This window comes from Panthera leo, chromosome E2 (genome assembly GCF_018350215.1).
Source record: "Panthera leo isolate Ple1 chromosome E2, P.leo_Ple1_pat1.1, whole genome shotgun sequence".
Lineage (NCBI taxonomy): Eukaryota > Metazoa > Chordata > Mammalia > Carnivora > Felidae > Panthera > Panthera leo.
In genome coordinates this window covers 12,526,333-12,542,500 of record NC_056693.1, presented here as the reverse complement: position 1 = coordinate 12,542,500, position 16,168 = coordinate 12,526,333, and the positions used below count along the sequence as shown (strand labels likewise).

General features: G+C 40.1%; 1 pseudogene; it reads right to left on the bottom strand.

The window, feature by feature from the left end:
• Positions 1-4,429: 4,429 nt before the first annotated feature.
• LOC122208907 lies at positions 4,430-7,281 on the bottom strand (annotated as a pseudogene).
• Between the last annotated feature and the right edge of the window lie 8,887 nt (positions 7,282-16,168).

Sequence of the window (16,168 nt, the reverse complement as noted above, 5' to 3'; positions counted from 1 at the left end):
CTGCCTGGCTCCGTTGGTAGAGCACGTGATTTTGATCTTGGGGTTGTAACTCTGAGCCCCATGTTGGGTGTAGACATTACTTAAAAGACGAAACCTTAGGGGCACCTAGGTGCCTCAGTTGGTTGAGTGTCCACTCTTGATTTCGACTCAGGTTATGATCTCACGGTTCACGAGATCGAGCCCTGCGTTGGGCTCTGTGGGCTCAGCGTCAAGCCTGCTTGGGGTTCTCTCTCGCCCCCCCCTTCTCTACTCCTCCTCTGCTCGCACTCTCTCTCTCAAAAATAAATAAATAAGCTTAAAAAATAAATAAAATCTTTTAAAAATTCCGTAATACAGAAGAAATTTTTGGGGTGCCTGGGTGGCTCAGTCGGTTGAGCATCTGACTTCGGCTCAGGTTATGATCTCTCGGTTGGTGAGTTTGAGCCCCGTGTCGGGCTCTGTGCTGATAGCTCAGAGCCTGGAGCCTGCTTCAGAGCCTGGAGCCTGCTTCGGATTCTGTGCCTCCCTCCCTCTCTGCCCTTCCTCTGTTTGTGCTCTCTCTCTCTCTCAAAAATAAACATTCAAAAAATGTTTTTAAAAAAGAAATTTTTGCTGCATTATTTATTGTCCAGTTGGATTTATTCCTCTAAGGAGAGAGAAAGGAGGCAAGTCAGGAGGTGTTCCCGAGTCTCAGCCCCACCTCTAGATGCCTACTAGAGCACTGTCTGGATGTCCTCAACTACCTGGTGTTTGCGTGTCCGCAGTTCCTGTTGAATGTCTTAGAATGTTTTCCAGGATCTTCTGTTGTATTCCGTAAGCTTGCATGCACCTTTCCATTTCCGTGCACATATGCAAATATCTGGCCTCTCAAATGATCCCCCTGACGCACCTCCACCAAAGTTGGTTTCCTTAAGCAGGTTAGTAAATGTGCCATCAACTATCTCCCCAAAGTGGACAAAGTTCCCCAATTTTCCTACATCTAGGAATTGGTGCAGTCTGGAAATCTGCTCATCTAGCAACCATTACTAACTGATCTGTTAACTACAAGCAGGCTTTGTCAGCAAAATAATTGAGAAACAGTATTCCTTATCTTATTCAAAATGATTTCATTAGTCAAACATGCTATGATTATAATGTTTTCTTAAATGTCATCGCCTAGATAATGTGCAATACCACATGTGACCAATCTTTATGTTCTGCATAAACGGTTTTTCCATAAGTTGTCAGAATTGTGGAGCTTTGCCCTGGAGCCCACATCACTGCTTCGCCAAAAATGGACTCATGCACATTGTGTGCCTATATTTTCTTCTATTTTCACAGAGATGCTGCCTGCAGCATCAATGTATAGTTTCTTCATATCCGATCTTATTTATTTTTTTTGTTTTTTACAGCTCAGCAGTGTTAAGTATAGTTATTCATGTGGTTGTGCAACCGATCTCCTGGGCTTTTGTATCTTGCAAAACTGAAACTCTAGAGCTTCTCTTTGGAGCCATTTTGGTCCTGATGAGTATGTGCCATATTAGTATGTCCCTAGATTGGGGGGAGGGGTTGCCTGAGGATTGCCGCATTAAGTGTACAATACAGTATTGTCACAATGTCCTACAGCAGATTTCTGGGACTTACTCATCTTCCATTGGGATGAGGTGAAACTATACCTGTTGAATAGCATCTCCCCCAGCCCCCTCCCCTCAGCCCCTGGCAACCACCATTCTACTTTGTTCCTATGAATTAATTTGAATGGAAATTCAATACCTCATCTAAGTAGAATCATTAATATTTGTCTTTTTGTGACTGGCTTGTTTCATTTAGCCTGTTTTCAGGGTTCATCCATGTTGCAGCACGTATCAGAATTTCCTTCCTTTTTAAGGTTGAATAACATTCCATTGCTTTTTTAATGTTTATTTATTTATTTATTTATTTATTTATTTAAATGTTGATTTATTTTTGAAAGAGAGATGCAGGTGTGAGTGGGGGAGGGGCAGAGAGAGAGAGGGAGACACAGAATCTGAAACAGGCTCCAGGCTCTGAGCTGTCAGCACAGAGCCCGACCTGGGGCTCAAACCCATAAACCATAAGATCATGACCTCAGCTGAAGTCGGATGTTTCACCGACTCAGCCACCCAGGCTCCCCGAATAACATTCCATTGTATGTATATACCACGTTCTGTTCATGCATGCATCTGTCCGTGTGCACACAGATTGTTTCAGCCTCTTGGCTATCATTGTGCATAATGCTGCCGCGAACATGGGCGTACAAACGTCTGTTGGGGACCCTGCTTTGAACTCCGTTGGATATATAATAAATCAGATCATGGCTTTGAGTAATGCGCACTATCGTGCCCTCACTTTCGTAGTTTCAAATATGTGATCAATGTTGCCAGTCTTTGCATGGCTGTTTGGCAGACAAGACACCGAGACAGAGGTCAGTGCTCAGGACCTTGGGACCAACAATCGTGGAAGGGAGGTGAAGGAGCAGGACTGGACAGAGGGAGAAGTTGAGCTGTAATTCATTCTCAACAAAGTCTAGGTCCACCCCAGGGGAACTCTCAGTAGCTGAGGTAATCCCCGTGGGAACAGCCACTGAGAGAGGCAAGGCCTTCATTCCTGAACAGGTCTTAGAAATCATGTTTCTGTCTACCACTATGTCCTTCAAAAGTTAAAATTTTTTACTTAAAGTGAATAATTTAAAATTGTTTTATTTTTTATGCTTATTTATTTATTTTAAGAGAGAGAGAGAAAGAGAGAGAGAGAGGGAGAGGTGGAGAGAGGGAAAGAGAAAATCCCAAGCAGGCTCTGCCCTGTCAGCGCAGAGCCCCATTCAGGGCTCAAACTCAAAAACCGTGAGATCATAGCTTGAGCCGAGATCAAGAATCAGATGCCGAACCGACTGAGCCACCCAGGCACCCTTTAAGGTGAATAATTTTTAAGAGCTTAAGTGTTTAATATTCAAACGTATTAAAATTATTAAATTTTATTTAATATTTTGAGACCAATATTAAAATTGACATTTTAAGAACTTAAACTTAGGAGTCTAATATCTGAATTAGATGGTTGGATTGGCAAAAAGCATACTAATGAAAGGATTTTTCATTTTCCCCCTTCCACTCATTTCTTGAAATTTTTCCTTCACGGTTTGTATAAGGGTAGGAGATAAATTCATGTCAATCATTAATAACTTTGCATTTAGCTACATTTTGCTGAAATAGCTGCTGTGGAAAATTTTTTTCTCCCTGCCACCTTATTTTTTTTTTTTGCAAAAATGTATTCTGTGATCCAATTAGTTTTATGATAGCTTTCCATTTTCTAGTCGTGATTATTTTTTCCTTCTTGATAGATGTCAAATAGGGTTGATATTTTACCATAGAATCTTAACATCATAAAATAATATGTAGATGACAAGTCAGTAAACTTAATAATAGTTAATTTCTATACTGATGAAATTGTTAAAGCAATAATAAACAACTGCTATAATAATATAATTAACAGACTGTTGAGCAATACTCTTCAATTTCCACCCACAAACATTCTTTGTGGATTACTAAGGGTAAATTGGGTATTAATTATTATATAGTGATTCATGCCAAGTGAAAGGATGTGTGGACTTAAATTTGGAACTCAATAATTCTAGTCTGGTATGGCAAATAATTAGAAAACATGAACTGCAGTATGAAATGCTGAACGCGGCCAAAGCTCAGCCACCAAGCGGGATTTTTTTTTTTTTCTCATTAGACTTTTGTTTTAATGGCTCTCAAAATTCTGTGACAGATTTTTGGTTCAATTGCTTCCACTAAAAAGTACTGATTTTAAAAACAAATAACTTGGGGAGACTGGGTGGCTCAGTTGGGTTAAGCATCTGACTTCAGCTCAGGTCATGATCTCACAGTTCATGGGTTCGAGATCTGCATCGGGCTCTGCTGACAGCTTGGAGCCTGGAGCCTCCTTCGGATTCTGTCTCTGCCCCTCCCCCGTTCACTCTCTGTCTCTCAAAAATAAATAAACGTTAAAAAAATTTAAAAAAACCTAGTAACTTAAAACTGCCACACACACACAAACCCACGCACGCATAAATGACCCACAAAACATTCTCCTTTCCTTCTGAAGGTTTTACGATGTATTGTTATCATTAACCAGTCTTTTTTCCCTAAGTTTCTTTACTTATTTTGAGAGAGAGAGAGAAAGAGAGAGAGAGAGAGAGAGAGAGAGAGAGAGAGAGTCCCAAATAGGCTCTGCACTGCCAGCACAGGGCCTGATTCGGGGCTCGAACTCAGAAACTGAGATCATGACCTGAGCCGAAACCAAGAGTTGGACGCTTACCCACCTGAGCCACCCAGGTGCCCCTCATTAGCCAACGTCTTACTATCAAGCTTAAAAGACCAACTGACACAAACAGTTTTGAGACCATGTTTCCACCACTGATTAAGACTGGGGTGGCAGTTATTGGGGATTCCATTCATTTAGCCTTCTGAGCCTTCTGGCCAGGCTCGGTGACCTTGCCAGCCCCAGCTGCCTTCTTGTCCACTGCTTTGATGACCTCCACAGCAACCATCTGTCTCACGTCACTAACAGCAAAAACCGCCCGCCGGGAGGACAGTCAGAGACGCTCTCAACACAGGTTTGCCAGGAGCCGTATCAACGAAGGCAGCATCACCAGATTTCAAGAACTCGGGGCCATCTTCCAACTTTTTTCCAGAATGACGATCAATCTTCTCTTTCAGCTCAGCAAACTTGTGAGCAACGTGGGCCGTGTGACCATTCAGCACAGGTGCATATCCGGCACTGATGTGGCCCGGATGGTTCAGGATAATCACCTGAGCTGTGAAGCCAGCTGCTGCCGTCGGTAGGTCACGTCTGCTGTCACCAGCCACACTGCCATGACGAACATCTTTAACAGATTTGTTCTTGACCCTGAAGCCCACGCTGTCCTCAGGAAGAGCCTCGCTCAAAGCTTCATGGTGCATTTCAACAGACTTTACTTCAGTTGTAACCTTGACTGGAGCAAAGGTGACCACCATGCTGGGTTTAAGAGCACCGGTCTCCGCTCGGCCCACAGGGACAGTACCAATACCATCAGTTATGTGGACATCCTGGAGGGGCAGACGTAAGGGCTTGTCAGTTGGACGAGTAGGTGGCAGAATGCAATCCAGAGCCTCAAGCAGTGTGGTTCCCCTGGCATTGCCATCTTTGCGGGTGACTTTCCATCTCTTGAACCAAGGCCTGTGAGCGACTGGGCTCCAGCTCGTTGTCACCATTCCAACCCCAAATTGGCAAACATGCAACTGTGCTGGGGTTGTAGCCAATTTTCTTAATATAGGTGCTGACTTCCTCAACAATTTCCTCGTGTCTCTTCTGGCTGTAGGCTGGCTCAGTGGAACCCATGTTGTCAACACCAACAATTAGTTGTTTCACGCCCAGTGTGTAAGCCAGAAGAAGGGCATGCTCATGGACGGGTCTGCCCATTCTTGGAGATGCCTGCTTCAAATTCGCCACCAGCAGCAGCAGTCGGGACAGCACAGCCAGCCCTAGAAGTGCCTGTAATTACTTTTTTGATAAGGTCTCTGTGTCCTGGGGCATCAGTGATGATCACATGGTACTTGCTGGTCTCAAATTTCCACAGGGAACGATCAATGGTGATAACCACGTTCGTGTTCAGCTTTCAGTTTATCCAAGACCCAGGCATACGTCAAGGAACCTTTCCCATCTCAGCAGCCTCCTTCTCAAAATTTTCAATAGTTATTTTGTCAGTCCCATCACATGTGTAGATCAGATGCCCAGTGGTGGTAGGCTTGCCCAAATCTACGTGTCCAATGATATGATATGAGCCTTTTCCTTTCCTGTTTCGGTTTAGCTTTAGTGGTGGTTTTCATACCTGGGTTCTGGTGGCAAAACCACTATGGAAAAAAGGGGATAAAAAAAAAATGCTCTGCACGTCAGGTGAAAAGCAAATCCTTGTTCAGAAGCACAGGCTATTTTAGATTATATGAGATCAACAATGCTTTCCATTTTCTTTCTTTTTTTGTGAGTATTTAAAAAATTTTTGTTTTTATTAATTTATTTTTATTCTTTTTTACTGAGGTGTAATTGACATACATTATATTAGTTGCAGGTGTAAAACATAATGATTCAATATTTTTATATATTGCGGGGCACCTGGGTGGGTTGTATGGTTAAGCATCTGACTCTTGATTTCAGCTCAGGTCATGATCTCATGGTTCTTGAGTTCAAGCCCCACATCAGGCTCCGCACTGACAACTTGGAGCCTGCTTGGGATTCTCTCTCTCCCTCTTTCTTTGCCCCTCCCCTGCTGTCTCTCTCAAAATAAATAAATAAACTTAAAAAATATTTGTATGTATTGCAAAATGATCACCAGAAATCCAGTTTACATGTGTCACCATACAAGGTCTTTCCTTTTTTTTTTTTTTTTTTTTTTTTTTTTTTTGAGAGAGAGACAGAGAGAGAGAACGAATTGGGGAAAGGGGCGGAGGGAGAGGAAGAGAGAATCTTAAGCAGGCTCCATGCCCATTGTGGAGCCTGACACAGGGCTTGATTTCATGACCCTGAGATCATGACCTGAGCCACCCAGGTGCTCCAAGGTCCTTCCATTTTCAAGCTGATTTCTCCTAAGTGGTAGCTACCAACCATGTTGGACCAAGACACTTTGCTGCCATCTGCTGGAGTATGATTGCAATAAATTATAATTTACTTTGCAATCAGCAAAAGAATAACAAAATACACAAATATTTACAAAAAAATGGTTTCAAAATAATTAAGATGTCTGTGATGTGAATGGCACCTCTTGAAGTATAAGGCTCTTTCTTGTACAGTGTCCAACATGAACAGCTGTACATGGTGACTGTGGAAAGCCACACACAAGTGGGACAGGTGTTGGGGGAGAATCGACTAATAACAAAGTGGAAGACAGTCAGAAGGCTTCTAGGAAGAGATCCATAGCTAGGAGTAGCAGGACTTGGAAATTAGATAAGAGTGAATTTTAGGACCATCTAAAGGTGTGTTTGGGGTTAGGGGTAGGCAATCAAAGTGGAAGGAATTATTGGAAGGTGATCAGGTGTGTGACAAGAGATGCAGGCTCTACTCTGCATTTACTGTGTCCTTAAGAGAATCCTTCCTCTTCCCAAGTTCTTTATCTCCCTTTGGATGTGGGAGGGGGCAGGAGTTGCTGCATTCTAGGAGCTCTGCCCTCTTTGACCTTCCAGGATCTCCAGGAATGGGTCAGGATGAGGGGTGGAGTCACAGGTTCTCCTTGTAGGAGCAGAGATGGCTGAACTTTAGGGGGGACTTGGCCATGTTCTGGCCACACCAGTGTATACACCCACCCCCAGTCTGCACTGGTGTGTGGAGGGACCAGAGGATCTCAGGTGATTGCTAGGAGGAACCCTCAGAAGAGTCTCCCTTACCCCTGGATTCCTCCGTTTGTATCCACAACCTTCTGGATATGCCAAGCTCCCTCTATATTCCAAACTTCTCTGCCTTTTCCAAGGATCTCCGTTGCTTACCCTTTCTCGGCCCTTCCACCTCTCCCCCATCATAGATTCCCTTACTCCCCTTGTGCCCCTTCCCCCTACCACAGCTTTCTTCCCCCTACCTCTGTCTCAGTTCTAGAACTATTTCCCCAGCCTTGCTTCCACTCCCACCCCTTTTTTTCCCCACCTCTTTCTTTTTGCTTTTCCCAAGCTTCCCACTCTCTCCAAGCTGACCTTCCAGCCCCCCTCTTCCCCTGCCTGTCATTTCCTGGCCCTTCTTTCCTGGGTCCATTCCACTGCCCCCACCTGAGGTTGCCAGATGAAATATAGGATGCTAATTTAAATCTGAGTTTCTGGTAAACAGCAGATAATTTATAGTATAAGTATGTCCCAAATATTTTACAGTGCATACTTATACTATTTATCTGAAGCTCAAATTTTATTAGGTGTCCTGTATTTTTATTTGCCCTATCTCACAAATCTACTCTTGTCTCTCTCCAACTTCCGTGGCCATGTTCACGCTACCCAGACTGGTCTCCTTGAAGACCCTGCAGCTCTCAGGCAGGCAGTCCAGTGCTCCTCCCCAAACCCTCCAACTCCATCCAGCTTATTAGCTCCTCACCAGCCACTCTGGGCGTCCTCACAACCCAGCAACGAAAGGGTTATCACCAGACAATGCAGGGGACCTGCAGGACATTGCACAGCTCTGTGGCCGGTATTGGTTCTGTTTGGTTTTACTAGGGCATATTCATTGTTGTGTGGTTTATTCCACTGATACATTTGTTTATCGTTAGGTCTTTACCATACTGACTTAATTAGCGTAGCTTTAGAATAAGTCTTGAAATAAAGCGGTATAAGTTCTCCTTTTTCTTCAAGACTGTCAGGGCTGGGGTGCCTCAACAGTTGGTTGAGCGTTCCACTTCAGCCCAGATCATGATCTCACGGTTCATGTGTCCGAGCCCCTCGTCAGTCTCTGTGCTGACAACTCAGAGCCTGGAGCCTGCTTTGGAGTCTGTGTCTCCCTCTCTCTCTCCCCCTCCCCTGCTCACACTCTGTGCCTCTCTCTCTCTCAAAAATAAATAAACACTAAAAAAAAAAAAAAAAAAGACTGTCAGAGTTATTCTGAGACTTTCCATATATATTTTAGAATTATCAACTTATATTTTTAAAAGTTAGCTGGGATTTTTATTGGAATTGTGTTGAATCTATAGACTCATTTGGAGAGAGTTGACGGGCTAACAGTGCAGAGTCTCCAGTCCATGAGTATGATATATCTCTCTATTTATTTGTCTTCGATTTTTCCAAGCCAGCATTTTATAGCATTTACTGTAGGCCTTGCCTATCTCCCTTTATATTGATTTCTAGATAATTTAGTTTTAATGTTTTTCAATTGAATTATAATTGACATACAATATTATATTCGTTTCAGGTGTGCAAGACAGCGATTCCATAGTTTTATATATTCTGAAATGATTTACTTACCCTCTGTCACCAAAGTTATTATTATCAACTGTATTTTCTGTGCCATATATTACATTCCCCTCATTTATTTTGTAACTAGAAGTTTAAAAACAATTTTTTTTAATGTTTATTTTTGAGAGAGAGAGAGAGACAGAGCATGAGCAGGGGAGGGGCAGAGAGAGAGAGAGGGAAGGAGACACAGAATCTGAAGCAGGCTCCAGGCTCTGAGCTGCCAGCACAGAGCCCAATACGGGGCTCGAACTCACAGACCTGAGCCAAAGTCAGATGCTCCACTGATTGAGCCACCCAGGTGTCCCTATAACTGGGAGTTTTTACCTCTTCACCTCTTTTATGTATTTCCCTTGTTCCCCCGCCCTCTGGAAACCCCCAGTTTGTTCTCTGTATCTATGAGTCTGTTTCTGTTTTGTTTGTTTTGTTTTTAGATTCCACATGTAAGTGAAATCATATGGTATTTGTCTTTCTCTGTCTTACTTATTTCACTTACCCTACTACCCTTTCGTTCCATCCATGTTGTCGCAAATGGCAAGATTTCATTCATTTTTTTTTTACAGTTGAGTAATATTGTATTGTATATACACACCACATCTTCTTTATCTGTTCATCTATAAATGGCCACTTAAATGCTTCCATATCTTCACTACTGTAAATAGTGCTGCAGTTAACTTAGTGTTGCAATTTAGTGTCTTTGTTTTCTTCAGGTAAATACCCAGAAATGGAATCGCTGGATTATGTGGCAATTTTTTTTTTTTTGATTGTATGCATGGTAATTCTATTTTTAATTTTTTGAGGAAGCTTCATACTGTTTTCCATAGTGGCTGCACCAACTTACATTAATTTACTATCACTACCAATAGTGCACGTGGGTTCCCTTTTTTCCACATCCTTGCCACCACTTGCTACTTCTTGTAATAGCCATCCTGACAGGGGTGAGGTCGTATCTTATTGTGGTTTTGATTTGCATTTCCCTGATGGTGAGTGATGTTGAGCATCTTTGGATGTATCTGTTGGCCATCTGTATGTCTTCTCTGGAACAATGTCTATTCAGGTCCTTCACCCATTTTTAACCAGGTTGTTTGGTTTTTGTTATTGAGTTATATAAATTATTTATATGTTTTGAGTATCAGCTCCTTATTGGGTATATCATTTGCCAGTATCTTCTCCCATTTCGTAGGTTGCTTTTTCATTTTGTCGATGGTTTCCTTCATATGCAAAAGCATTTTAGTTTGATGCAGTCCCATTTGTTTATTTTTGCTTTTGTTGCGCTTCCATGAGGAAACATATCCCAAAAAATATTGCTTAGACTGATGTTAAAGAGCTTACTGTGTATGTTTTCTTCTACGAGTTTTATGGTTTCAGGTCTTAAATTTAAGTGTTTAATCCATTTTCAATTTATTTTGGTATATAGTATTAGCGGTCTGGTTTCATTCTTTTTGGATGTAGTGGTCCAGGTTTCCCCAACACCATTTATTGAAGAGACCATTCCCCTGTGCCCCCCACATTGTATGTTCTCGCTCAATTTGTCATAGATTAATTGACCAGATGAGTGTGGATTTATTTCTGGGCTCTCTATTCTGAGCCATTGATCTATGTGTCTGTTTTTGTGCCAGCACCACACTGTTTGAATTACTATAGCTTTGTAGTATAGTTTGAAATCAGGGCATGGGATATCTCCATCTTTGTTCTTTCCCAAGATCGCTTTGGCCGTTCAGGGTCTTTTGTGGTTCCATACAGATTTTAAGATTATTTGTTCTAGTTCTGTGAAAAATGCCATTGGTATTTTGATAGAAATTGCATTGAATCTGTAGGTTGCTTTGAATAGTATGGACATTTTAACAATATCAATTCTTCTCGTCTATGAACATGGTATATCTTCTCATTTATTTGTGTTGTTTTCAATTTCTTTCATCAATGTCTTATATTTTCAAGGTACAGGTCTTCCACCTCCTTGGTTAAATTTATTCCTAGGTATTTTTTTCGGGGGATACAATTGTAAATGGCATTGTATATATGCCATTTTGATAGTTCATTATTAGTATACAGAAATGAAGCATATTTTTTATCCTGCAACTTTACTGAATTCATTTGTGATTTTTCTTTTTTTTAAAGTTTAGTTATTTATTTTGAGAGAGAGAGGGAGAGAGAGCATGAGAGAAGGAGGGGCAGAGAGAGAGAGAGAGAATCTCAAACTGATAGTGCAGAGCCTGAAGTGGATTTGATCTCATGAACAATGAGATCACGACCTGAGTTGAAATCAAGAGTTGGATGGTTAAGCCACTCAGACACCCCTTCATTTATTATTTGTAATAGGGTTTTATTTTGTGGAGTCTTTTGGGTTTTCTATACATAGTATCATGTCATCTGCAAATAGTGATAATTTTACTTCTTCCTTTCCAATCCGAATGCCCTTTGTGTCTTTTTCTTGCCTAATTGTGGCTAGGACTTCCAATACTGTGTTGAATTAAAGTGGTGAGAGGGTCATCCTTATCTTGTTTTTCTCAGAAAAAAAACTTTCAGCTCTTCACCACTGAGTATAATGTTAGTTGTGGGTTTGTCATCTATGGCCTTTATTATGGTGAGGTATGTTTATTCTAAACCCACTTTTTTTGAGAATTTTTAGTATAAATGGATGTTGAATTTTGTCACATGGTTTTTCTGTACCTATGGAGATGTTCATATGATTTTTTTCTTTCATTTTGTTAACGTGGTGTAGCATATCAATTGATTTGTGGATATTAAACCATTCTTGCATCCCTGGAATAAATCCCACCTGGTCATGGTGTATGATCCTTTTAATGTATTGTTGAATTCAGGTTGCTAATATTTTGCTGAAGATTTTTACATGTTCATCAGGGATATTGGCCTTTAATTTTTTTTGTATTTTTTTTTTTTTTTGGCTTTGGTATCAAGATAATGCTGGCTTTGTAAAATGAGTTTGGAAGTATTTCATCTTATTCAACTTTTTTTGGAATAATTTGAGAAGAATGGGTATTAATTTTTCTTTCTTTCTTTCTTTCTTTCTTTCTTTCTTTCGTTCTTTCTTTCTTTCTCCTTCCTTCCTTCCTTCCTTCCTTCCTTCCTTCCTTCCTTCCTTCCTTCCTTAAATGAAATTTATTGTTAAATTGGTTTCCATACAACACCCAGTGCTCATCCCAACAGGTGCCCTCTTCAGTACCCATCACCCAGTCTCCCCTCCCTCCCACCCCCCATCAACCCTCAGATTGTTCTCAGTTTTTTTTTTAATTTTTTTTCTTTTTTAACGTTTTATTTATTTTTGAGACAGAGAGAGATAGAGCATGAACGGGGGAGGGGCAGAGAGAGAGGGAGACACAGAATCGGAAGCAGGCTCCAGACTCTGAGTCATCAGCCCAGAGCCCGACGCGGGGCTTGAACTCACAGACCGCGAGATCGTGACCTGAGCCGAAGTCGGACGCTTAACCGACTAAGCCACCCAGGTGCCCCGTGTTCTCAGTTTTTAAGAGTCATTATGGTTTGGCTCCCTCCCTCTCTAACTTTTTTTTTTCCTTCCCCTCCTCCATGGTCTTCTGTTAAGTTTCTCAGGATCCACATAAGAGTGAAAACATATTGTATCTGTCTTTCTCTGTATGACTTATTTCACTTAACATAACACTTTCCAGTTCCATCCACGTTGCTACAAAAGGCCATATTTCATTCTTTCTCATTGCCACGTAGTATTCCATTGTGTATATAAACCACAACTTCTTTATCCATTCATCAGTTGATGGACAACTAAAAGGCAACCAACGGAATGGGAAAAGATATTTGCAAATGACATATTGGACAAAGGGCTAGTACCCAAAATTTATAAAGAACTCACCAAACTCCACACCTGAAAAACAAATAATCCAGTGAAGAAATGGGCAGAAAACATGAATAGACACTTCTCTAAAGAAGACATCCAGATGGCCAACAGGCCCATGAAAAGAGGCTCAACGTCGCTCCTCATCAGGGAAATACAAATCAAAACCACACTCAGATACCACCTCACACCAGTCAGAGTGGCCAAAATGAACAAATCAAGAGACTATAGATGCTGGAGAGGATGTGGAGAAATGGGAACCCTCTTGCACTGTTGGTGGGAATGCAAATTGGTGCAGCCACTCTGGAAAACAGTGTGGAGGCTCCTCAAAAAATTAAAAATAGACCTACCCTATGACCCAGGAATAGCACTTCTAGGAATTTATCCAAGGGATACGGGAGTGCTGATGCATAGGGGCACTTGTACCCCAATGTTTATAGCAGCTCTCTCTCTTTTTTTAATGTTTATTTACTTTTGAGAGACAGAGAGACAGAGGCGTGAGTGGGGGAGGGGCAGAGAGAGGGAGACAGAATCTGAAGCAGGCTTCAGGCTCTGAGCTGACAACACAGAGCCCAACGCGGAGCTTGAACTCACAAACCACAAGATCGTGACCTGAGCTGAAGTCAGATGCTTAACCAACTGAGCCACCCAGGCACCCCAGTATTAACTTTCTTTCAAATGTTTGGTAGAATTCACCTGTGAAGCCATCTGGACCTGGACTTTTGTTTGTTGGTTATTTTCACTACTGGTAATTTGTCTATTCATATTTTCTATTTCTTAATGATTCAGTCTTGGAAGATTGTATGTTACTATGGATTTATCCACTTTTTCTGGGTTGTCTAATTTTTTGGCATATAATTGTTCACAGCATTCTCTTGTGATGCTTTATGTTTCCTTGATATTGGTTGTAATTTCTCCTCTTTCATTTCTGATTTTATTTATTTGGGCCCTCTTTTTTTCTTGATGAATCTGCTAAAGTTTTGTTGATTTTGTTTATCTTTTCAAAGAACTAGCTCTTAGTTTCACTGATCTTTCTTTCTTTCTTTCTTTCTTTCTTTCTTTCTTTGTTCATTCCTATTTCACTTATTTCCACTCTGATCTTTATTATTTTCTTACTCCTACTAACTCTGAGTTTTGTTTTTTCTTCTTTACCTAGTTCCTTTAGGTTATGAACTTCCCTCTAAGAACTGCTTTTGTTGGATCACAAAGATTTTGAAACATTGTTTCCATTTTCATTTGTCACAAACTATTTTTTAATTTCCTCTTTGGTTTCTTGATGCCTTGGTTGTTTAGTCTCCATGTGTTTGCGTTTTTCCCAGTTTTCTTCTTGAAATTGACTTCTAGTTTCATAGCATTGTGGTTAGAAAAGGTGCTTGGTATGATTTCCATCTTCTTAAATTTATTGAGACTTGTTTTGTGGCCTAACATGTGATCTTTCTGGAGAATGTTCCATGTGGACTTGAAAACAATGTGTATTCTTCTGTTTTGGGATGAAATGTCCTGTATATATTTACGAAGTCTCTCTGTTTAATGTATTGTTTAAGGCTAATGTTTCCTTGTTGATTTTTTATCTGGATGATCTATGCATTGATGTAAGTGGGGTTATTAAAATGTCCTACTATTATTGTATTGCTGTCTATTTCTGCATTTATTTCTGTTAACATTTGTTTTATGTATTTAGGTACTTCTGTGTTGGGTGGATAATTGTTACAAATGTTATATCATTTTGTTGGATTGACCCCTTTATCATTATGTGATGCTCTTCTTTGTCTTTTGTTAGTCTTTGTTGTAGAGTCTGTTTTGTCTGCCACCTGAGCTTTCTTTTCATTTCCATTTTCATGGTATGTTTTTCCCATCCCTTCACTTTCAGTCTGCAGTATCTTTAGGTTTGAAGTGAGTCTCTTGTAGGTAGCATGTAGAAGTGTCTTGGTTTTTTGGTGTGTGTTTTTTTTAATCCATTCAGCCACCCTGTGTGTTTTGATTAGAGAATTTAATCCATTTACATTTAAAATAATTATTAATAGATATATACTTATTGCCATTTTGTTAATTGTTTTCTGTTTTTGTAGTTTCTCTCTGTTCCTTTCTTCTTTCTCTCTATGTTCTTTTGGTTTGACTGGTTTCATTAGTGTTATATTTAGATTCCTTTCTCTTTTTCTTTTGTGTATTTACTATGTTTTTTCTTTGTGGTTACCATGAGGTCCACATATAATATCTTATGTATGGAGCAGTCTCTTTTAAGTTGATGGTAACATAATTTTGAATACATTTCAAAGCTTTGTATTTTTACTTCACACTCTCAACATTTTATGTTTTTGATGACACATTCTGCATCTTTTTATTTTATGTATCCCTTCACTAATTATTGTACTTTAAATTAATTGTGCCACTTTTGTCTTTCACCTTTCATACTTGCTTTGTAAGTATTTTATGCACTACCTTTATTATTTATTTACCTGTTCCAGTGAGATTTTTACTTTAGTATGTTTTATCATTAATTGTGCCTTTTCTTTTTAGTTTAGGGAAGTCCCTTTAACATTTCTCATAAGGCAAATTTAGTAATAATGAACTGTTTTAGCTTTTGTTTGTCTGGAAGACTTCTAATCTACTCTTCAATGTTATATAGCCTTGCTGAATAAAGAATTCTTAGTTGGCAATTTTTTTCTTTCAACACTTTGAATATGTCATGCCACTCTCTTCTGGCCTACAAAGCATTTGCTGAAAAATCTGCTGATAGCCTTATGGAGTTTATACATGGTATGTTGCTTTTCCTCCTACTGCTTTTAAGATTCATTCTTTATCCTTAACTTTTACCATTGTAACTATAATGTGTCTCAATGTGTTTCTCTTTGGGTTCATCTTTTTCAGAACTCTCTGGGCCTCCTAGATCTGGATGTCTACGTCCTCCCCCTAATTAGGGAAGTTTTCAGCTGTTAATTCTTCAAATAAGTTTTCTCGTTCTTTCTCTCTCTCTTCTCCTTCTGCGCTTCTGAGACCCCTATAATGTGAATGTTCGTCTGCTTGATATTATCCCTGAAGTCCTTAAGGTATTCTCACTTCTTTTACTTCTTTTTTTTTACTTTGCCGTTCTGGTTGGGTGTTTTCAATTGCTTTGTCTTCCAGATTGCTGATTTGCGCTTCTATTTCATCTGTTCTGCTGTTGAAACCCCCTGTGTATTTTTCAGTTCAGTTATAACGTCTGTTTGGCACTTTCTTATAGTTTTTTTAAATTAAAAAAAATGTGTTTATTCACTTTTGAGAGAGAGACGGAGACTCTCTTTGTTGAGGTTCTTGCTGTATTCATCCATTCCTTTCCCAAGATAAGTAAGCATATTTATGACCATTACTTTGAACTCTTTATCAGGTAGGTAGGTTATATCCTGTGAGGAAATAGGTTTTATCTACATAAATG